The 21,411-nt window shown below is 39.9% G+C and overlaps 1 long non-coding RNA gene across 1 annotated transcript in view; it reads right to left on the reverse strand.

Annotated features, from left to right (window-relative positions):
- Positions 1–12,882, reverse strand: part of LOC116184105 (uncharacterized) — a 149,592-nt gene extending 136,710 nt beyond the window's left edge. The window contains exons 1-3 of the long non-coding RNA XR_013342125.1: positions 12,857–12,882; positions 10,554–10,715; positions 4,990–5,022 (exon numbers count right to left, since the gene is read on the reverse strand). This is a non-coding gene — a long non-coding RNA (uncharacterized LOC116184105). The remainder of the gene's footprint in view (positions 1–4,989; positions 5,023–10,553; positions 10,716–12,856) is intronic.
- Between the last annotated feature and the right edge of the window lie 8,529 nt (positions 12,883–21,411).

Here is a 21,411-nt window from a genome sequence, read left to right on the forward strand (position 1 = left end):
TTTCCTGAACTTCACATTTGAAGAACAGGATGTTAAAAAATCACATTACAAAACAGCATCAGCAGCCACTACAATTTTTTTCAAATCTGAGGGGGAGGGGCAACACTATCTATCACAGATCGCATAAACCATATGAAAAAAAAAACAAAAAAAAAACCCATACAAAACCCCTCTTTAAATTGCGTGGAGCTGCAGAAGCAAGGTTAGGTTTGGTGAATTAAAAGTTGGGTTTTACCACTGTGCAGCTTCTGCTGGTTCCTCCTTTCCCACTTGCCCCTTCAGTCCATGGACAGCTGAGCAAACTCATTTTATTTAGAGACTAAATTTTCCTTCTATTGAAAAGGACAACATTGCACCTCACAGCAGGCAAGATCAGTATATTATTTATAGTCCAATTTTAATTATTTAATTTTTTTATAAACCACTGAGAAAAAAAAAAACTAACCAAAAATACAAGAAACTTATTTGTCCCAATTTCCCCTTGGGCACACTTGGGAGGGAAATTGCCTGGGGTTTACTGGCTCAGGAATAAAAAAGTTAATGCTATTCCCCAAAAAGAACATGTGGGGAGGCTATCTGAAAAGTATGATGTTGTATCACTATGATATACAGACCAATACTCAATGTTCTCTGAACTGTTTAGGAAAAACTAAAATTTACTTCACCAGGTAGCTCTAAAATACAAGCACCTACTTCTTAGACAATCATTTTTTGTTACATATGCAGAATTACCCATTCAGCTCTCTTGTGGAGAGCCAGCCACCTTTTATGTAACTAAATCAAATCCTCAATGAATCGTCCACAAAAATAAATTAAGACCCCTTTTCCAAACTCTAGAAGAAGATTAATTTTCTTCTGTTTGTTTTTATGAGAGGATCTCGCATCTTATTGTTTAGAAAACAGGAGTAATGCTAACCCTATTTTACACATAACATATAAACTCCAAAACAAATCTATTGAAGCTTCAACCAAAATGTTTTTCTCAATCTTTGTGAAATAGAAATAAAAAAAAAAATTAACTAAATACTGAACAATACATAAGAGAGCAAAGAAGTGCCAGAAAAGCTTCCAGTGAGCAAAGAAGTGCCAGAAAAGCTTCCAGTAAATACTGCAAGAATCAAACAATTGACCAGTTTTTCTACATTTAAACCAGAATAACCTTCCCTTTCTTCTATGCCTCTGCTTCAGTTTAGTTTTAAACTTAAATGGAGCATTTTAAATGACACTAAAACCAAACTGATTTATGAAACACTGTATAAACGACATCACCTTGAGCAGGCCAGCACTAAAACATCTCATGGTGACTGGTTCATGTCATTTACATTTTCCCCTTTGAGGGGAACAAAGATTTACAGGGCTTCATTTGAGTACTAACTTTGAATACAGACACAAAATGGTTTAAGTGCCTTGTCCTGAATGGATGAAAATTGAAACCCTTTCAACACAGCAAAGGCTTGCAGTTATACAACATTTACAAACACTAATGACCAATTATCTGCTAATTAAACACAAGTAGCATTGCACCTAACCAATGGCTGCATTGGGATACCACAACATTTCTTTATTCTAAATGGTAATTACTGAAAAGCTTAATGTAAGGCTGAGGAGGCAAAGTTTGAATATTGGCATGTAACTACTCACAGCTGAGTAACAGGAAGTGCTGAGACTGTAGAAAAAAACCCATCTCTCCAATCCTATGTCTCACCTGGATATTAGATATTTTAATCAGAATTACAAGAAAGTATCTATATGCACTGGGGATCCAAAGCTGAAAAAGAAAAATTATGTCCCAAATTTTTCCTGCGTTTTTTTCTTGCAGTTTGAAAATTTCTGGATAATTGGTCCTTTTGATTGCTCATCTCTTATCACTTGCTTTTTCCTTCTAATAAACTTGGAAATTTCCATGAAATTTATACTAAAACCAAGCTGCACCAGAGAGGGTGCAATAGATAGATTATACAGCTACTACAGAACTCTATACATTTTATAGTAAAGAGAAAGGTGGATTTGAAAATGGAAGGAAAGCTGTCAGATACCTTGGCACATTTTACTGTGAAACTGGACATATATCTCAAAATATTTTGTTTTATTCCTTTTCTGGCATAAATTGAAATCTTTGCAAGAATTTAACATTTCTCGATCCTAAAAAAGTACACTGAATGCAGGCACTAGGAAAAGGGCCCAGACACCTGTGCAGACTCCCTTCCACTCTACACCATAACACAGCACAGGAATGTTGTGCTCATAAAGGGATGGAATGGCAGGAGACACCACCCAACCAGGAAACCTGGACATGGGAGGCAAAATGAAGCCTAAGGAAGAACAATGAATAAACTTTTTGATTCTTACATAAAAATGGGAGTCTTTGATTAGAGAATGCCAAGTGAAATAATTATTCTAATCATTCTCCTGAGTGGTTCACATTATAATGAAGAAATAAATAAACATTTCTCTATTTCAAATAAAACATTTTTTTTCCTCATGGCATAAAATTCCAAACCTTGATATAATATCCTGATCTATTTCTCATAATAGGAGAGTTATTCTCAGAAGAAGAAAGTTCTTCCTAAAGTTTTGGAGCTGTTCATCTGTCTGAACTCTTCCCTTACCTAGTTTCCCTCATATGAATTGTGAAAAGATCTCTCAGTCATATGCATAACTTCATACTTTGATGGAGTTTTAAATTCTTAATTTATTTTACACAAGGGCAAATCACTTTGAAAATAAGCATTTTTTGGCCAAAATCACATTAAAGCACAACATATTCAGCAGTTTCTCTCATAAGTGATGGAAAAATTTACAAGAAAAGGTAGAAGGAGAGAGAAATAAAATAAAATAAAATAAATAAAATAAAATAAAATAAAATCAGATAAAAGAAAGACATGAAGAAAAGCTTTAGGAAGGGGAAGCCATAGTTTCCTAGGGGCACAGGAACAGTAACTGTGTATGTTCATGTGTGCAAATAGCAGAAACTGTACAGGGAGAGAGTAATGTAAAAGAATTAGGAGTCAGTTTGTTTTACTTGTAAAATATACACTGATTTCTTTCCAGAAATGATACTGATTAGCCTGAAGTAACACATGCTTGCTGCTTGTTTGGTTTTTTTTTTTTTTTTTTTTTTACCTCAGAGCACAAAACAGATAGAATGCCAAAGAAGTTCTGATTCAAATTGATATCCCAAGACCTTGTTAGTAGTCAGTACAGAGAATTCCTTTGTAGCATGGAAAAATAAATATTTCTGTCTTTTTGTACCAAATCAGTTTCATGTCATGCTATAGTTTAACTATTAACAGGACTCTGAGACGATTGATGCAACAGCAAGTCTCCTAACTCAGAAAATAATCTGGATTTTATACTGGGGTTGCACAAAAATCAGCTTCTAAAACAGATACTGACAGAGACTAATAGTAGATGCTGTAACTTAATCTCAGAACCCCAATGATGTCAAACCTCTTGAGCATCATATACAGTCTATGGTAGGGTATTATCACAATCCTTCAATGGAATTACTGTTTTGTAACTAATCTCTCCCTATCAGTTACACTACACAGAAACTGTGAAGTCCAAATACAAAGAGGACATAGGTGTGAATGATTGCACTTGAGTCTTTCCCCCAACCATATTTCTAAGCCCCAGAGTGATAAATGGCACAGCAGTTATAAATGGGCCACAGGGTCAGTGGAACTAAAAGCTGAGAGTTCAAAGAAAAGTCACAATTCTTCAGAGTTCAGCAAAAGGCCAGAGACTGATGTTGCAATGCTTAATGATAAATGGTCAGGGTTGTTATGCTCTAATTAGAGAAGATAGGAGATTGGCAAACAACCATGGCAATGGGAACACTACAGCCTCAGACCATCCACATCACCTTGCAGGTCTCTAAGTGTTATGGCTTTCCTGTATCAGTCTAAAATTCTTCACTGACAGAAGCTTAACAGTCACAAATAAACCAGCCACAAGACGGAAACTGACCACACAAATTTAGCATAAATTGATCACATCTACACGAGTTCACAAAATAACTCTGAAGTGTGAGTGAATAAGAATTATCACAGTAGACCGAAGGCCAAATCTACTGACAGTTTAGGTACCTAGAGGGAGAAAAAAAATCAGGAACTAAAATTGAGCCACACATGATTTCAAAGGGCTGATTCAGAAATAAACCTGAACAGACACCTGAATCTCTCTACCTGTGCCACTCAGAGAATTGGAGGCCAACAGCAACTTTCTTTTGTGGAAAGGGAATCACATTTAGGCCATTTTCTTAGGCACTGAAATGACTGGATTCCAGACACACACACATCTTACAATACACTCTTACAATCCAAGTGATCACCCTTCCCACCTGCACTACTGTGCAGTTGGGAGATGAAAACTGGTGGATCTGTAAGGACTGTTGGCAGGAGGACCCGGCCTTTTGCCATTCCTGTGCAGGAAGGAAAGATAATTTAAACTCCAATATTACTTCTACTTTTTAGACAACAGACTAATGTATCAATAGTCACCAGTGAAGTGAGGCCTGGAACAAATCTCTTTCCTGCTAGATAAGATTCAGATTCCAGATAGGCTAAGTTGGAAAGATCTCCAGGCATCTCTAAAAAAGATTTCCTGAACAGACTTTCCAAGTGTTTGTTCATATCTGAAAGAACCAGAACCTATGATATTTTATCATTGAATTTTAAGGACCATGGTCTAAAACTGGATCACAAAAGTGATCATGCACTGATATACAGAAAGATTTGCATTAAGAATGACATGCTTTTTCTACATCCTGCTCCCAAGAAAGAAAAAAAACCACCCAAACTAATCTTCACTTATTGCATTTCATTGCATCTCTGCAATAACAACAATAACAAAAAAGAAATAGTTTTGTATTGAACATTTTTACATAAAACCTGAACAGTAATGAACTAAATATAGATACCTACTTGTCAAAAGATTCTTGGAGACAGCACATGAGGAAATTTTGCATGAAACAGCTAGTCAGCTTACCTGAAAGTATTCTCCAGAGATGTGTATCAGTGCCTACAATGAAATCACATAAACAGAATAATTGGTCATCCTCACTTCTGTATTATTGTCTTACACAATGGATTAAATGTCCCGCTAATGCTATAAATGAATGATCAGGCCTCAAGATTTAAAGGAATTTAATCACCTTTAAATATTAGAGTTGTAACAGGAATAGGAAACACTGTTCACAATATCCAGAACACTTAATGTTTTTTTTTAAATATGACTCTTTGATTTCCCCTCTCAAATCACTCGTTACCACGGGACTTCACCCTTGTTTTCAGAACGCCACTAAAAATATGTTCTTAAGTAAAACATTAATAAGGCAGGAAATGGGGAAATTAATTCCCAATCTCAATTGTATATATAGACTGAAAAGACTTTCTTTATGTACTCATATAGTATTTGCTAAATGAGTGTTCACTCCCTCACTTCACATACTCAGTGTGTAGCTATTTGGTTTTTCACTGCAGTGTTGCTATTCCTGGTTCATGAAGTTCCTGAACTACAAATTGTTGAAGGTTAAGAAAATATTCCTGGGAAGTTTTACTGTTTGCTGATAAGTTACAATTTCTTTCTTCAGCAGCCAGTGCTGGTAACTCCAGGGATGGAACACTGGGCTCTGTAGCCCCACTAACCCTGGGTTGCAGTCCTGCAAACACACACACACTGCACTTGCAGTTAACACTATTGCATTTATTCTCATACATCAGAAAACTGCATTTACTGCACCAAGTTTTTTTCAATGTTCTGGAATATATGCTTATCTGAGTGCAAGAATTTTGCCTTCATCTAGGTGTATATTTTGACATTTAAAAATATTTAGAGGTAGTTTTCCAAATAGGCCTTCCTCAGAAACACAGGAAGCCCAATTGATCTATAAATTCTCTTCAACTTAAAATGCAATACTTTAATTTTATTTTATTGAAATCACTGAAGCATGCCTGAACACACACCTGGGTACAGCATGGGCAAATCTTGTTCTGTCTGATTTCATAGTTTGGGTGGGAAGGGACTTGAAAGCTCATCTTGTTCCAACACCCCTGCCAGGGAGAGGGACACCTGTCACTAGACCAGAACTCCAGGCTCAGAGACCCATCTAACCTGGCCTTGAACACTTCCAGAGATGGGGCATACACAAGTCCCCTGGACAGCCTGTTCCAGTGCCTCACACAATAAAGAATTATTTCTTAATATCTGGTCTAAACCTACTTTCTATCAGTTTGAAGCCATTCCCCCTTGTGCAGTCACTACATACTCATGTAAATAGCCTTCATCCTTTCTGTAGGCTCCCTTCAAGCAACAGAAGTCTGAAATTAGATCACCTCAGGGGCTTCCCAGGCTGAACACTCCCAATTCACTTAGCATTTCTGCATAGGAGAGGTGGTGCATTCCTCTGATCAACTTGGTGGCCCTTCACAGCAGTAGCACAGGCAGGGCAGACAAGGAGGAAAGAAGCAGGTGGCAACAGTTTGATTAGAGGCCTGGAGTGGACAGTGAGGGAATAAAGCAAGGAGGATGCAATGAAGAAGACAAGAGAACAAGGCTAAAGTCACATGGATGTCTGGCAACAGATTGATCTATAGGAGGAAAGCGGGTCCCATTTGCTGAAATAAGGATCAGTTCACAGCAGTCCACGACCATGCAGTCATCTTCTATTTGGCCTGCCAATTTGTGGCTCACTTAGTAGGGACTACCCTTATTTTAGGAAGGAATTTTTAATTCATTGTATGTGGGATAATATTTAATCTATACTTTGCTTTCTTTTGCACTTCCCTCCTTTTCCTGTTCCTTCAGTCAGTCTAACACCCTCCACAGCCCTGACTCACTCCTAGCAGGTGATGGCAGCAATGCCTGGCATTTAGCATTCTGCCAGAGCTAGGAGGGAGTAAGAGAAGGTCGTGTGCTCCCATGCCCGTTTCACCCTGTCAGCAGTACCCATGTGGTGTTACTGCAGACTGCCCTACAAACTAACAGAGAAATCCTGTGCCAGATCGACACTTGAACAAGACACTCTTCAGGACAGAAATCAAGGAGTTTCATATTTTGCTATTCATTCTCAATCATAGTCCCAGATTCAGAGCACCCTGGATCTCAGGGCCCATCTGGCCTTCCGAGACAGAGGCACAGAGACACGTCTGATTTGCTCAGAGTGGGGTTTTACATGATACAGAAAAATTGTGTTCAAGTTGTTCCAAAAGGGAATTCTTCTCCGTGATTCAGAAGGAGGTTTTGAACTCTGATCTCCAAGATCCCAAAGCTGTAACCTGATCACCAGTTATTTTCAAGAAAGAACCTCTGGCTCTGCTGGAGCTATCCCACCTTGTATAAACAGTTCAAGACTCTGCCTGGATAGCTGGTGGCTGGGGAGCCTCTGCACTCATGCAGGCAAGGCAGAAACCTCAACATGAACCTCAGCTTCCTGGTAGGAACTTTCACAGTGGTGTTACTTGCTGCTTGACAGCCCAATCTTTCTCTCTTCTTCTCTACCACTCACCCAAAAGGTGGTCAGGAAGTTTTCTTATGAATCAGATCAAGTTTCTTTAACTAGAAAATTTCCCATCAGCTCCACTTGTACAAGACAGAGCTGTGCAGGCATCCTGACAATTCCTACCTGGAAGCAGTCTGCTGAAATGAAAGCTAGAATTCAGCCGTAGTGGGGGTCTGGCTTCTCCCTGACAATTTCAATCTCTGAGACAAAATGAGTAATTTTGAGAGCAAAGATCAACCTCACTTCAGAGTCTGGACATCAGAAACTGCCAATTGTTGCAAGGCAAACACTGAACTTTGAAGTCCTGCTCTTTCATTTAGTACAGCAAAAAGTCCTTACCACTCACTCTTAAACCACAGTGACTTTCCTCCAAAGTGCACATTGCATTGAAGCTCTCCTGCAAAAGACTCTGAACTTGTATCTTCCATTTTGAGGTTACTGCTTGAAAAAATACAATTTGGCACTTCAAAAGAGACATTTGACTTTTCCTTGTCTGAAATGATTGCCCTTTATAGCCCTTGAGAAACTGCAGTTTTGGGAGCATTTCAAAGATAAATGCTCTAGCATTTGGTATCAGAGAAAGTAGTTTGAGCTACTGTAATTCCCCATTATCATATTCTTTAAAAATGTACTATTGCTTAGCAAGACACAGATTTTCTCAGTCCTGTTTTTAAGCTGTGGTACCTAACAGGCTGATACTTAAGATGAAGAAAAGGTAGTTTAATGTATTTCTTTTCATTAAATCTGAAGAAAATAATAGCTGCATCCATTTGGGGTAGGAATAGATAAAAAACATCCTTAAGTTCCCTAAAGCTTGTGTTAAAATGCAATCTGTTATCCTTAAGAAAACAATAATTATCTCCCATTTCAATGAACAATCATATCAGTGTACACTCATACATATGCATGACAATATACAAAACCACAGGATTTTATTTTTTTATGTGACAGCATATGAAAACAAACACACTTTGATGTACACGCTTACTCTCTAAAATAATTTACTGTATTTGAAGGGCCAAAACTCCAACAGGAAGAAAATCCCACCCTCAAACTGAAAGCTACCAATATTTCTCTGAATTTCATTTAAAACACTTCATTATCTCTTTTGCTTTCTATTACATTCTCAGATATGCTCCATCTGATTTAAAACCTTATAGCAAGGTTACCAGGAGGAACAGAATCAGGTCAGCACGTTAAACTAGATTTTTCTTTTACAACTGCTTCCAGGCAAATCTTCAGATTTTCCATGTTATTTACAAGGACATTAAGAAGGTCTTGTGCTTTCTACCTCAGTGATTTATTCTTCCTATATGCAGATGTGGTAATTCTTTAGAAGCTAGTTAATTAAAAGTTCTAGCATTAACAGTAGGATCTTGACAGACTAACTTTGATTTACCAACCTTATAAAAAGTCTGTCCTCACCTTTTAGAATCTGACTTTACCATGGGATGTGCTAAAAAAGAATAATAATTCTTAAAATAAATCTGCTTTAAAAGTTAGTGTCTTGCACCCCAAAGATATGGCTGCAAATACAGTAAATGCTTTTACATAAAGATTTGACAATTTGTTATAAAATATTTATGAAAATTATTTTTAATATCATGAGTATCAAAAGTTAAGCTATTATTAGAAATGACTTGGTGATAAGAGATGCTCTTAAACAGACACCTACTGTTTTTGTCAAATACAATTTGCATAGCAGCAATACACTCCCACACAGCTTTGTTAAGAAATAAGGGAAAATAAAATCTTCATTCAGGTAAGTGTTTTCTATCTTATTTTTTTAACTGGTATCTATTTTGTATTCAAAATAGGTCTAGGTGGTTTTCTAAACACCACTGTACTTAACCCCAACTATGAGCAATCAGCATTAAGGTCCAAATGACAAATTTTCTTCTTTTTTATTTTCACTTGGGACTATGTGGGCTCTCTTCATAACACATCACAGAACATTTGGAACCACATGTGTTTTCCTGACTTCCTTCATGCTGGATTTAAATATTTTTATTTTAACTGATACACAGTAATGTTAATAATGTAACACATTATTAACACTAGAAAAATTGTCAGAAACCATCTCCTGTGTATCCTGCTTCCCCTTTCCAATCTTCCCCACATCATCTCTGCTGCAAAAGACTGATTTATCAGGATTATTAAATGTTCAATGTAGTGCTGCAGTGAGAACCACGATGATGCTCTTGCAGAGTTGTAGGTTGGTTGTAAGAAAGTTTTCAGTTATTTCTGGGGGTTTGTATCATAACCAAATGATAAATCTGGAGTTATCCATTCTCATTCAGTTTATTAAGAGAGGCAACAGTGTTAGGGCTTTAGATAGTGAATTCACAGGAGAATTAATTGCTTGCAAAAGCTTTTAGACAAGAAGAATTCCTCTAGAAAAAAATATCTGGGTAATATCAGATTTCCATGAGAAGAAGAGCAAGTGGCGAATGCACCAATGTGCTCTGAAAGATATTTAGGCAGAGGCACCTTCTTCAAGAGGCTATTTTCTGGGAGTGTGATATTTCTGTATTTACATACTCCATCAGGCCCAGCAAAAAATTCAAGCCTTATCTACATTGTAACAACCTCTACAATCAAGAAACGTGTTCTATAGCTAAGATCCTAATATTTGTTTCCGTAAATGCAAATTGGAAAGCTGCAATTTTTCACATTAGATAATGTCACACCATCAGTCAGTCACACATACAATCAGATTTTATCTATCAGCTTTATCACCAGACTGACAGTAACCAGAATACAAGTACTGGGGTCCTGCAATTAATGATGAGATAAAAATCCCACCACTCTTGCTGCTACCTAAACATGCTCAGCAACTTCCATGACTGGACACTAACCACAAGACCAAACTGGGACAGAGTTTTCCCTAGGCTGCTTTTGTTTAATTTTAGGAAAAATAATGTTCTTCAGTCACTTTAAGTTATATAGCTCAACAAAAAAATTATTAATATACTTCCTACAAAAATTGATAGTACATTTATATCAAAGACACCATTAGCTTATCTGGAAAATCCCTCAGGAAAAGTCTTACCTTATGTGGAGGAGACAAATTAAACCCAACTTTGGAGTTTGAGACTTCCTTTTTTCTTCCAAAGATGAATTTATCTCTTTTCAGTTCAGTACCTCTGTGCACTCTTCTGACCTAATTTTGTCTGTGATAAATGCCAGAGTTTCAGTGGAGTCACTTGAGCTCCTGTAAGAAAAGAACTGAAGTAAAAAATGAATGCTCTCAGCATTCCTGCTCTGACAGATTGCTTGACAGGACAGTAAAAGCCTTGCAAGGCCATAGGTGAGGCAAAGCCCCAAAACTGCCATTCTTTTAGGCAAAATTGCATTTTGGTTTTCTGCTAATTATTCTAACATACTATTATACTATATATATATAATTATACTAACATAACAAAGTTAAAGCTCATTCAGACTAAGAAGGTCTACTATTTGTACAGTTCTGATACAGGCTGTTTAATAAGACTTATTCCCAGGGTATTGCATGACCAGAAGACATTAAAATTAAATTTCAGCCTTAGTTTAGACAGGAGAAAGACAAAAAAATGCTTTCAACTGAGAAGCCTTGCAAAGCACAGCTGGCACAGATGTTTCTCAATTTAATTACTTTCTATTCCTGCCCTATCCAAGCACCTTGCTTTGATTGATTTTTCACTTGATGGAGGGTCAGCAAATTGCATGGAAGACTGAGCACAGGTGCACCTGCTCTTGCAGAAATGGGCAGAGAGCAGCCACAGAAGGTGCAGGGAGGTTTCCCATCCCAGCCCTTCCAGGGGGATCCCAAGGTGTGTCAGAGGATCCACCACAAAACTCCACATTGCAGGGTAAGGCAGGCAAGACAGCTCAGACCCCTCAGGTAACAACAACATTTAAAGGGCTCTACTGGCCAGAGTCAAAAGCTCTTCCAGCCCCATATCCTGTCCCAAATGCTGTGCCAGGGGTAACTCAGGCAAGTACTGTGATTTTTGCTCAAATGTTTGCTCCCAGCTTCCAGCACCCTGCAGCCTTGGGGCTTACAGAGCCAGCCAGAAATTCTTTCCAGGGCTACAGCTAAACCCCTCCTGGATTTGCAGACTCATTTATCTCTACCTCAACAAGAAAACTCCCTCACAGAGCAATGAATTCAGCTGGAGAGAAAAACTGAAGAAATTAGATAATCTCATCACCACCTAACAGTCTTTTTCTGGAAACTGAACCAAAGCATGTGACACCTTATGAAGTAGGTGGTGGGGAGTCAACAAGTAAACAGTTGTGACTATATGTTATACAATCTTAGCCTTAAGATGATGTAATAAAAAAATTTTAAGTGCTTGCCTATAGCAGAAACTTAACCAAGTTGGGCTATTTCAATACCACAATCAGTTTCACTGATTCACTGCAACTGCTCCGAAGTAGCTTTAACTTCCCAAAAATCATGCAGGTATATTCTGAAGTCCCAGTTTGTTGAACAGGCAAATGTTTTGTTATGTAGGATCAAGGAATGCCCAGTTCTGTCTTCTATTAGCAAAAAAAAATTCCACAAGATACTTTACCTGAATCATATGAAAACAAAAACTGGCTGTTTACAGCTAATGAACACTCACTTCATACCAGATGAGCAAGAAAATATATTTATCAGAAGAGCAACCTTCCTTTATTAAAACTGCTCTATTTTTTCCTAGTGCCTCCTCAGTCCTCTATGGAAAAACAAAACAAAACAAAAAACAAACAAACAAACAAAAAACCCCACAAACCAAAACTACCCCAAATCCTTTTACCCTTTTTTAGGGAATAAGATTATCAGATCTTTGAACTAGTAGTAAAACACAGTATTGTAGATATATTAAGAGTCCAGTGTTTCCCAACACTGGGACTAAATCCCTATGTAATAAAATTCCTCAATGTCTTTAAACAATTGACTGAGGCTCTGAAAAGTCAATGTTTAAAAGCATAATTCAAGTCTGACTTTCAGATGCCCAAGTGAACAGTTAAAAAAAATAAACAAAAAACCAACAGTATTTAAAACAGTAGTCATAGCTTCTCTACACTCCATAATTGTTAGAAGATGGGTACATTCACATGAACACCATAAAACAGCACACCCACATTGTTGAGGTATTATCAAAACTTGCAGATCTACACAAGAGGAACAAATTGATGACAGCATTTATAGACCACGTTCTTATTTTTAAAGGAAGGGCAGATAGTTTTCATGCATTCTACTGCTTAAATACTTCTTCATCTCCTAGAAAACATTTTGATTTTTAAAGGTTTATGGAAATTTCCTTAATGTCCCCAATGTCAATGATGCTAAGGTGTTTACTGAAGTAGGGTCTCTTTAAACCTCACCTTAAATTAAAAAGAAAATATGAAAGGCATAGACATAGATGTAGGAATCATTAGGACTCATTCTTCACCATTCTTCTCCATCTTTTTCACTTAAATACCTAAGCAAAACAAAAGCAATCTGATAATTTAAACATTTATATTTAGAAGACAGACAGCTGTAAAAACCAAAACAAAAACAAAATAAAACAAACAAACCCCCTCAAAAACAAAACAAAAAAAAACCCAACCCAAACACACAAACAAAAAAATGTGAGGTATGACTGAGTACCAAAATTATTTTTGTACTGAGAGTTAAAAACCTCAGTGTTTCATTCACTTCTAATAGCAAAGCAATAGCATTTATTTTCTAATGACCTTTTCTCACAGTGAGAAATATAATCTTGTATAAGTAATAAGTAACAGTAATCAAAGTACCAACAATAGAAAACACAGCAGCAATATATCCAGTTTCATATTGCTGCTGTTACATATTTTCCCAATTTTGGCACTCCTTTTATAAACACTTTTTACCTTGTGCTTGAATTTTCTGGTACTTAAATTTTTCCCTCAAAGTGCTGAAAGTATTTTAGAAAAAGCAGCTGGGACTGCACCAGAGAAAGGAAAATAAAATCATGTTTTACACATGTTGCTCTCTGCCTTCCACAGTTATAGAAAGAACAGAATTTCCAAATTTCCAAAACTAGTATTCAAAAATTGCTTGTTTCCTCCACTTCCAAACCAAACAGGGCATTTAGCTCTGAAGACTGGAGGAGAGATTTAAAGGAGTACTTTAAGCACTGGTTTCTTATTACCATATTACAAAATGGTAATAACTTCTGTCAATATCACCACTCGTATTTTACAAGGAGCACTTGGTGATGCCTCACGTTTTAGCTTTTATATTTTTCAGATTCTATTCTGCTTTAGTGTGTAAGTCTAAGCTTCATACCAGGGGATAGTAAGCTCTCTTCACAGAATAGGTAGGCAAAACAATTCCTTCTCTAGCTGGGGACCCAAGGACAACTGATCCAGATCTCAGGCCCAAGAGCATAAACAAGAGTGGACTGAAGAGAGAAAAACAAGAAGGATTGGACTTCATGTGCTAAAGCTGTAATTGGACAATTAGCTCCAATATGCTAATGGACCAAAACTTATAAAAGTGTGAGATCCTGTGACCTGTTGTCCATTTTGTGGTCATTTTGGGTTGTGCTGCTCAAGGTGGATCTATCTGAGGCCTCTTAATAAATACCTACTTTATTCTTTAGCTCTGTCTAGTCTTTGTTCCTGGTCAGCCTTTACAAGGCATCATTGTCACAAAAAACTATCAGGGCTAAACACTGCTAAGGCCCATCCTCCTTATTTATCAGTCCCTGTAGTCCTGGTGGGGCAATGTGCCTTACTATTAATTGCAATTGCAATTACTATGATTGTATCACTGCTACCAGCAATTGTGCAGCACAGCGCTGAAGATTTTTTGCAAGGAAGCATCCCCTGTGTGCAAGCATCTCCTGTCAGCCTCTCTGGTTTCTGCAGCATCACCAGTACCATGCCAGCAACTTTCCATTCAATTCTGTTTTCTCTCAACTTCCCAAGGATCACAAGATGGGAGATGTTTATTGTGGACTTCTTTATTCCACGGGCTCCCAGGAGGAGCCAGCACAGTGGTTTGATTTACTACGAGTCCCTGAGAGTAGCTCAGCTGGGCAGAGCACTGTGTTAGCAACACCAAGGTTGTGGTTTTGATCCCTGCCCAGGCCACACATGTAAGAGCTGCACTTGCTGATTGATTGTTGTGGGTCCCTTCCAGCTCACAGCATTCTGTGCAACCTGAAACAGGACTGAAAGGACTGCAGAGCAGCTCATTCTGACATGAGTGATGACAGAAAGCCTCTTCCCCTCTTCTTCCTTCAGGAGAAGTACAGCTAAATAAGGAGTAAAAGCTGGGTCCCAGGATGAGTTGCCACTAAATGGTCATTTGAGCAAGGGTGTTTGCATTGGTATCCAAGTGGCTGCTGCTGTTTGTGCAAACAGTGATCCATGGTAGCCATGCAAAAAGCCACACACAAAACAATTCTGACCTCTGTAATCTTACAGTTCACTTGGAACACCAAGGCTTTAACAGAGAGAAAGAAAAGGTACACATTAGAAGCTGAAAATGACAGCTTAAGTCCATTTTTATCTTTAGCGTTTACCTCCTCAAAAATAACTTTTTTGAAGTTCCATTTAGCACAGAACTAGCTAATAGGTGAACAACTCACTATGGTGCATTCACTCCAATAGCTTTAATATCAGCATAATAAAGCTGAATTTTAATTGGCTTTGATGTTACAGTTACCCTAAAATGAGTTTTATTCGACTTTCAACTAAATCATAAGTAACATTTGCTTTATAAAGTGACAATATTATTCAAGACTTGTGATGTGAATACATCAGATACCTATGGTAATGAACATTCTGGAGAGTGTTTGCTCCACACAGCACTCTAAAATCTGGACATTTGTATTTGACCTATGATCTCTATAGATTTTTTTTCATGTTTTTATGCTTTTTATATGGTTCATTACTTTTTAAAGTGATTTTTAAGAATTAATTTTTCTGAAGTCAAAACAAACAAACTTTAAGGTTATTTTTAGGCTGTGTACTTGCAGAGGTTTGAGTAGCTTTGAACTAAAATATTGATTATCAGCTTTCAAAGCAGAACTACCAAGCCCTTGCAAACAAATCTGCTATTGCAAACATCCAGGACTGTTAAAATTATATTCTGGTGGGTTTTGCCTTTTTCTGAACACACAGCATATCCCATTTTCTCCTTTGTGGAGGAAGAATCACAATAAGCACACAAACACATGCATACATATGTGTCTATTCATACACACTCATTTGTGCCAATCCCAGATTACAGACAGCAACTGTTCTGTCTGATCTATAGGAGGAGCAGATGAAGACTGACTTGATAGCAAATATTCAAGACTTTTTGGTTTTAAACATATTTTCAGTTTTCCTGAGTGGGAAAGAAGGACCATTCAACCAGCTTCACTAGAAACTTGTGGTTCTAGAAGGAAAACAGCATCCCAAATAGAAATGCAGTCCTCAAACACATGGCCCAACCTTACTCTTCTTTTATTTCTGTTCAACTTCCTTTCCCTACACTGGGGAGGACACATCTTTCTCCACCGTGTCTTTTAAAATTTAAAGATGTTCAAGGTCATTATTCACTCTTACCATCACTGATTTTACTCCACTAACAGCAAAACTTTTATTTCAGCTGGGGCTTCAGGAACATATTCTAACACAAACCAGAAGGTGATGATGAGACTACACATCCCCAAGTCTTGTGTCCCTCCCCACCTCAAGTGAGTGTCAGGTCCAATTGCTGCAGGGTTGAGTTAGCTCTGGGGTACCTGTTCATAAACCACTACTTGGCTCTCAAAAATTGAAACCACATTTCCAAGAAGTGTATATAATCAATCTTTCAGAGGAGGAATAGAGCAGCAATATATTTTTCATGCTTTTATAACCCCTTATGACAACATATCACATTAAGATTTTTTCCAAGTGTGCATCATTTCAGACTGTACAGGTCACAGCCACATATTCCCAGTGAACGTTTCCATTACAGCACAAACTCTGCTGAATGAACCACACAGAAGAATTACAAGCCTTGACACGTGAGGAGGGAATAGCACTGCACTATGTTAGTTTTAACACATAGGACAACTAATCAGTTCAGAAATCTCCCAGTATATTCTAGAAAGAGTTTAGCAACTGCAAGAACAAGGACTATAATGGAAGAAAAACAAAACAATTTACTGCATGCTTTGGTTCTGCAACAAGACACCAATAGAGCTGGAAATAATATAAGGGGGGAGCCAAGTACTGGGGGTTTTGAGTTTGTATTAAGAAAATTGTCCTTCTTCCACCAGTGTAGGTACTTCATTAAGAAAAATTTCATATATCAGCCAGCAATTCCATATCTACAGGGTGGAACTTGGCAAATTTGCATAAGAAGAAAGATAAAAGAACTGAGTGTTATCATTGGGTGCTACTACTGCACACATTAACTCCATCCTTGACTTCTGGCATTCTTCTCTCTGAATATTTCACAGTGAGTACATACAATGTGCAGCTGAAGAAAGTTCCTGATGCTTCTCAGCAAAGCATTTGGAAGTGAAACCATGGACAAAAGCTCAGCACCAGAAGCATGACATATTTCCTCCTGTTCTGTGCTGGAGAGCAGGCTGGCAGCTGGGGTCTGCTGTCAGCCCTGGAGCTTTGAGCACTGACAGAAGTCCATCATCACCAGGCTGGCAGCAAGGCAGGGTGTGACTCGGCTGGGAAAGCCAGGCTGAGCTTTCTGGAGCAGGTAGAGCATGAGCTTTGCTCCAGACAGCAGGAAGGGGAGTAGCAAGCATGGAGCAGCTGCTGTGTAAATTAAATCCATCAAATGGCAGCACTTCAGCACGAACAGAAATGGCTCAGTGCTGGCCTCAGGTCTCCAGCTCTCACAGAGTAACTTACAAGCCATGGAAAAGTAATTATGATGGCAAGAAGGAAAAATGCAATAGGTCATGAGAGTTGGGAGGTTTAAACTCCTTGTTATATGAAAACTGAATATCAGAGAAACTTTCTCCTGTACGTTGGCTTCTATTTCATGGAGCAACTTTAAGTAAACACACATCTATCTTCTTACATGCCCATGTGACCTCATACACTGCACATTGGGAAAAAAAATTAAATTTCATGACTCCTAAAGCACATTGGGTAAGGAGAACTGCCTGCACAAAAGCTCTTGTAGACATGCTACAGCAACACAAATTCATTCACCTCTGTAACTTTGACCACAAGTCATGATATCCAAACATCTCAGGTTATCTCTGACATGTTCACGTAGGACTATTTTGGTCTTGCACATGTGGGGCTGAGTGGCACAGAAACACAAATACTAAAGGCCACTTAAATTCATCAAGAATTAAAAAGTTGCCCACAGAGCTGGTTCAAAAATTGTAGAAGACTAATTATACCTTCCAATATGCCCAGAAAATACTATTATTTTGTTTTTCACACACACACACCCCTCAGTCTGGCCTGCCATTCTCAGATCTCTGTAATGTACATCTTAGGGGGAACCTCTTAGAGTCTGTGGGATGAAGAAACAAAATATGCCACAAGAGGGGCAAACGCAAAGGCAAGACAGCATCAAAGGAGAAAAAAAAGCACTTCCTTTGTGAGAATTTCATTTCTTCTTTCCACCTCCTTGTAAAAGCTCAGCTGGTTCCATGAGCAGGAATTGATGGAGAATGTAAGGCAGAAGCTGCTTGGGCATGCTGAGAACTGGCATCACCTTCCTCTCCTGCACCCCTGCCAACACAGAGCAGAGACACAGAGTTTTCCCTGCCCTCCCTTCCCCAAAGAGCAACTCAGCAACTCAACCCTGCCTGCTCTCTGCTTGTCAGCCCTGCAAGTGGAACCAAGAGCTGGCTGCACATTAGCTCAGAACATGCTGACATGCCACTCTGGAGAGCCTATTTGAAAGGTTAATAACTTTTAAAATCCAATTAGAGGGCCTAATTAGCTAAAGCAATCTTTGGTCTGCCTACTGAGTCTCAAACTAGGTGAGCACAATAAAGATTAATCTGTTCTTTGTTCTTTTGCAGGCAGCAAAGAGGATGCTGGAGCTCCTGAATGCTTCTGTTTTCAGGTGGGCACCACAGTGACCTGAGCAAGCTCAGGTCTGAACTTCAGAGCAAGTTCAAGCCCAGCAGAAAAGCTCAAGTCACAAACTTTGTGTTCCATTGTCATGATATCATGATGCTAATACTTTGATCATGACAAGCACAGCCACATATGCTATTTTTGCCATTCTTGAGCACATAAGGTCAACATCATCGGATTTGCTAGGAAGAGTAGCAGTAAAAAAAAAAAAAATCAGCAATTTTATTTCTCACTCAAGTATCTCTGTGGAACTATGACATCAACTATGCCGGATCATCTTGTATGCACTGTTGCTTCTTCACACGTACACGCTTCCAAATATGCAAAAAACCCATCAGTTAGTTATTAACCCACTAATTACTAGTTAACCTGCTCTAGGCATCCAAATTAAACCTTATTTAATTATCTCACAAGCTGTGCTTTCTCTTTCCTGCTAGACATCATTAGTAGACATAAAAAGTAAATACATAAATAAGTAAAATTACTATTTTCATAGACATTTAAGACAAACCAAAAGAAAATAATCTACAACACAAGCTCCTGAAAATTTCCAGTGTATGGCTGTCCCAAATCTCCCATTTACACACAGCCTTACGGGTAGAAAAGCTAAATTCATGATGACATATTTTTTTAAACATCTGCTAATAAACTACTCTAAATTGTCTTGTTTACGGGCACACCTGAGTCTCAAAAAGCCCTACTGGTTTTCCTAGGAATGCTTCCTGGGAGTTGGTACATGCTGCCACACCCATGGCAGTGGTACCCATGTGTCAGAATCTGAGGTATTGATGATTCTGAGATTGTAGAAAGTCTCTGTCTTTCAGCCCCCCTGCCAAAGCAGAAGCCATAATTGGTCTGTGCTGGTTTCCAGGTTGTTTATTCTGTTTATCTCTAACATGTTCTGCTGCCCTGCCCAGCTCTGTCCTGCAGGGCAGCGTGTGGGGCTCTGCCCTCAGTGGGATGTTACAAACATTAAATACCAGAAACTACCTGGGCTGGATTTACAATAACGTGCCAATATCTGTCACCTACATTGGACAGTGTGTCCCAAGCCTGAAACAACAGAAAAATGCCAACACCACAGTGAAACATGGAGGGCAGGAAGAAGGAGAAAAAGGACAAGACACACCCAATTTCTTCCATCTTGTCCTTTGGACCCCTAATCTAGAATCCTAACTTTTGCATCTGTGCCGCACTTAATTATTATATCAAACACTCAGAGCTGGTAATTCATGCTGTAAGATTGAAAACTCTTTTGCATGGACAGAGATCACAGACAGTGTCTCTGGGGCTCTGTCCAGGAGGGTTCCTGACCCCTGCCAGGGTCCCAGACCTGCCAGGGCTGCCAGAGGGATGCCCTGGATTCCCACACCAATGAAAGTGAATTTCAGAGGGAAAAGACCATTTGCTAAGAGCACCACTCCAGGCTGTTTTAAATCCAGAAAGCAGTTTAGTATGGAAAAAGCTGCCTGTCCTAAAATAGTACCTGATCACTTCAGGCTTTCCCTGGTAAAATCCACACCTCATTTCCAGCCCAAAAGAAAGGAATTGTTGCGATTCACGCGAAAAGTGTGAAATTCGGAAGGGTTGCGGCAGGTCTGAAGTGCCGAGAGAGCAAAAGCAGCTCCCGGGGGCTCGGGAAACACCGAGTGTCCGGGGGCATTTACACAGCCCGGGGCCCGGGGCTCCGCTTTCCGCAGGAGCCATCCGGAGCTCGCTCCTCACGGAGCGCCGCATCCCGGAGGGCGGCCAGGGACCGGCAGGTGCCGCTGCGGCCCCGCACGGAGCGGGAGCGGAGGGATGGAGGGGAAATGGAGCTGCTCCAGCTCCAGCCTCTGCCCTGGGCACGGAGCGGGAGCGGAGGGATGGAGGGGAAATGGAGCTGCTCCAGCTCCAGCCTCTGCCCTGGGCACGGAGCGGGAGCGGAGGGATGGAGGGGAAATGGAGCTGCTCCAGCTCCAACCTCTGCCCTGGGCACGGAGCGGGAGCGGAGGGATGGAGGGGAAATGGAGCTGCTCCAGCTCCAGCCTCTGCCCTGGGCACGGAGCGGGAGCGGAGGGATGGAGGGGAAATGGAGCTGCTCCAGCTCCAACCTCTGCCCTGGGCACGGAGCGGGAGCGGAGGGATGGAGGGGAAATGGAGCTGCTCCAGCTCCAACCTCTGCCCTGGGCACGGAGCGGGAGCGGAGGGATGGAGGGGAAATGGAGCTGCTCCAGCTCCAGCCTCTGCCCTGGGCACGGAGCGGGAGCGGAGGGATGGAGGGGAAACGGAGCTGCTCCAGTTCCAACCCCTGCCCTGGGCACAGAGCGGGAGCGGAGGGATGGAGGGGAAACGGAGCTGCTCCAGCCCCTGCCCTGGGCAGGGACACCTCCCCCCATACCAAGGTGCCCAGAGCCCCATCCAGCCTGGCCCTGGACGCTGCCAGCGATGGGGAGTGCACAAGCTGCCCGGGCAGCGCACAGTTCTCACCACCCAAATCCAGACTTCATTGCTCTCAGTAAATACATGCAGACTGAGGACATTCAGTGTTCTAGAACCCTTTCACGCTGGAGGTCACCACAGCTTTCCCAGATGGCAGCTGTGTCCAGGGCTGAGGGCAGCATTCACGTTTTTCATGGAGCACGGCAGAGATGCACTTCAGCTCTCAGCAGCCCCTATTCCCCAGGACAGTGCAGCACCAGAGGCTCTGAAGGGATCACTGTCAGCATTGAGCTCTTCAGAAAACATAAAAAGGCATAAAAACAAACTAACCCTATACCAGGCAAACCCCAAGGTTCTGAAAAATCCATAATATAAAAGTGTTGTCAGTAGCACACATATTCTATATATTTACAGAAGAAATACTGTCCAAATTAGTGGATTCA

The sequence above is a fragment of the Lonchura striata genome, chromosome 2 (assembly GCF_046129695.1).
Source record: "Lonchura striata isolate bLonStr1 chromosome 2, bLonStr1.mat, whole genome shotgun sequence".
NCBI lineage: Eukaryota > Metazoa > Chordata > Aves > Passeriformes > Estrildidae > Lonchura > Lonchura striata.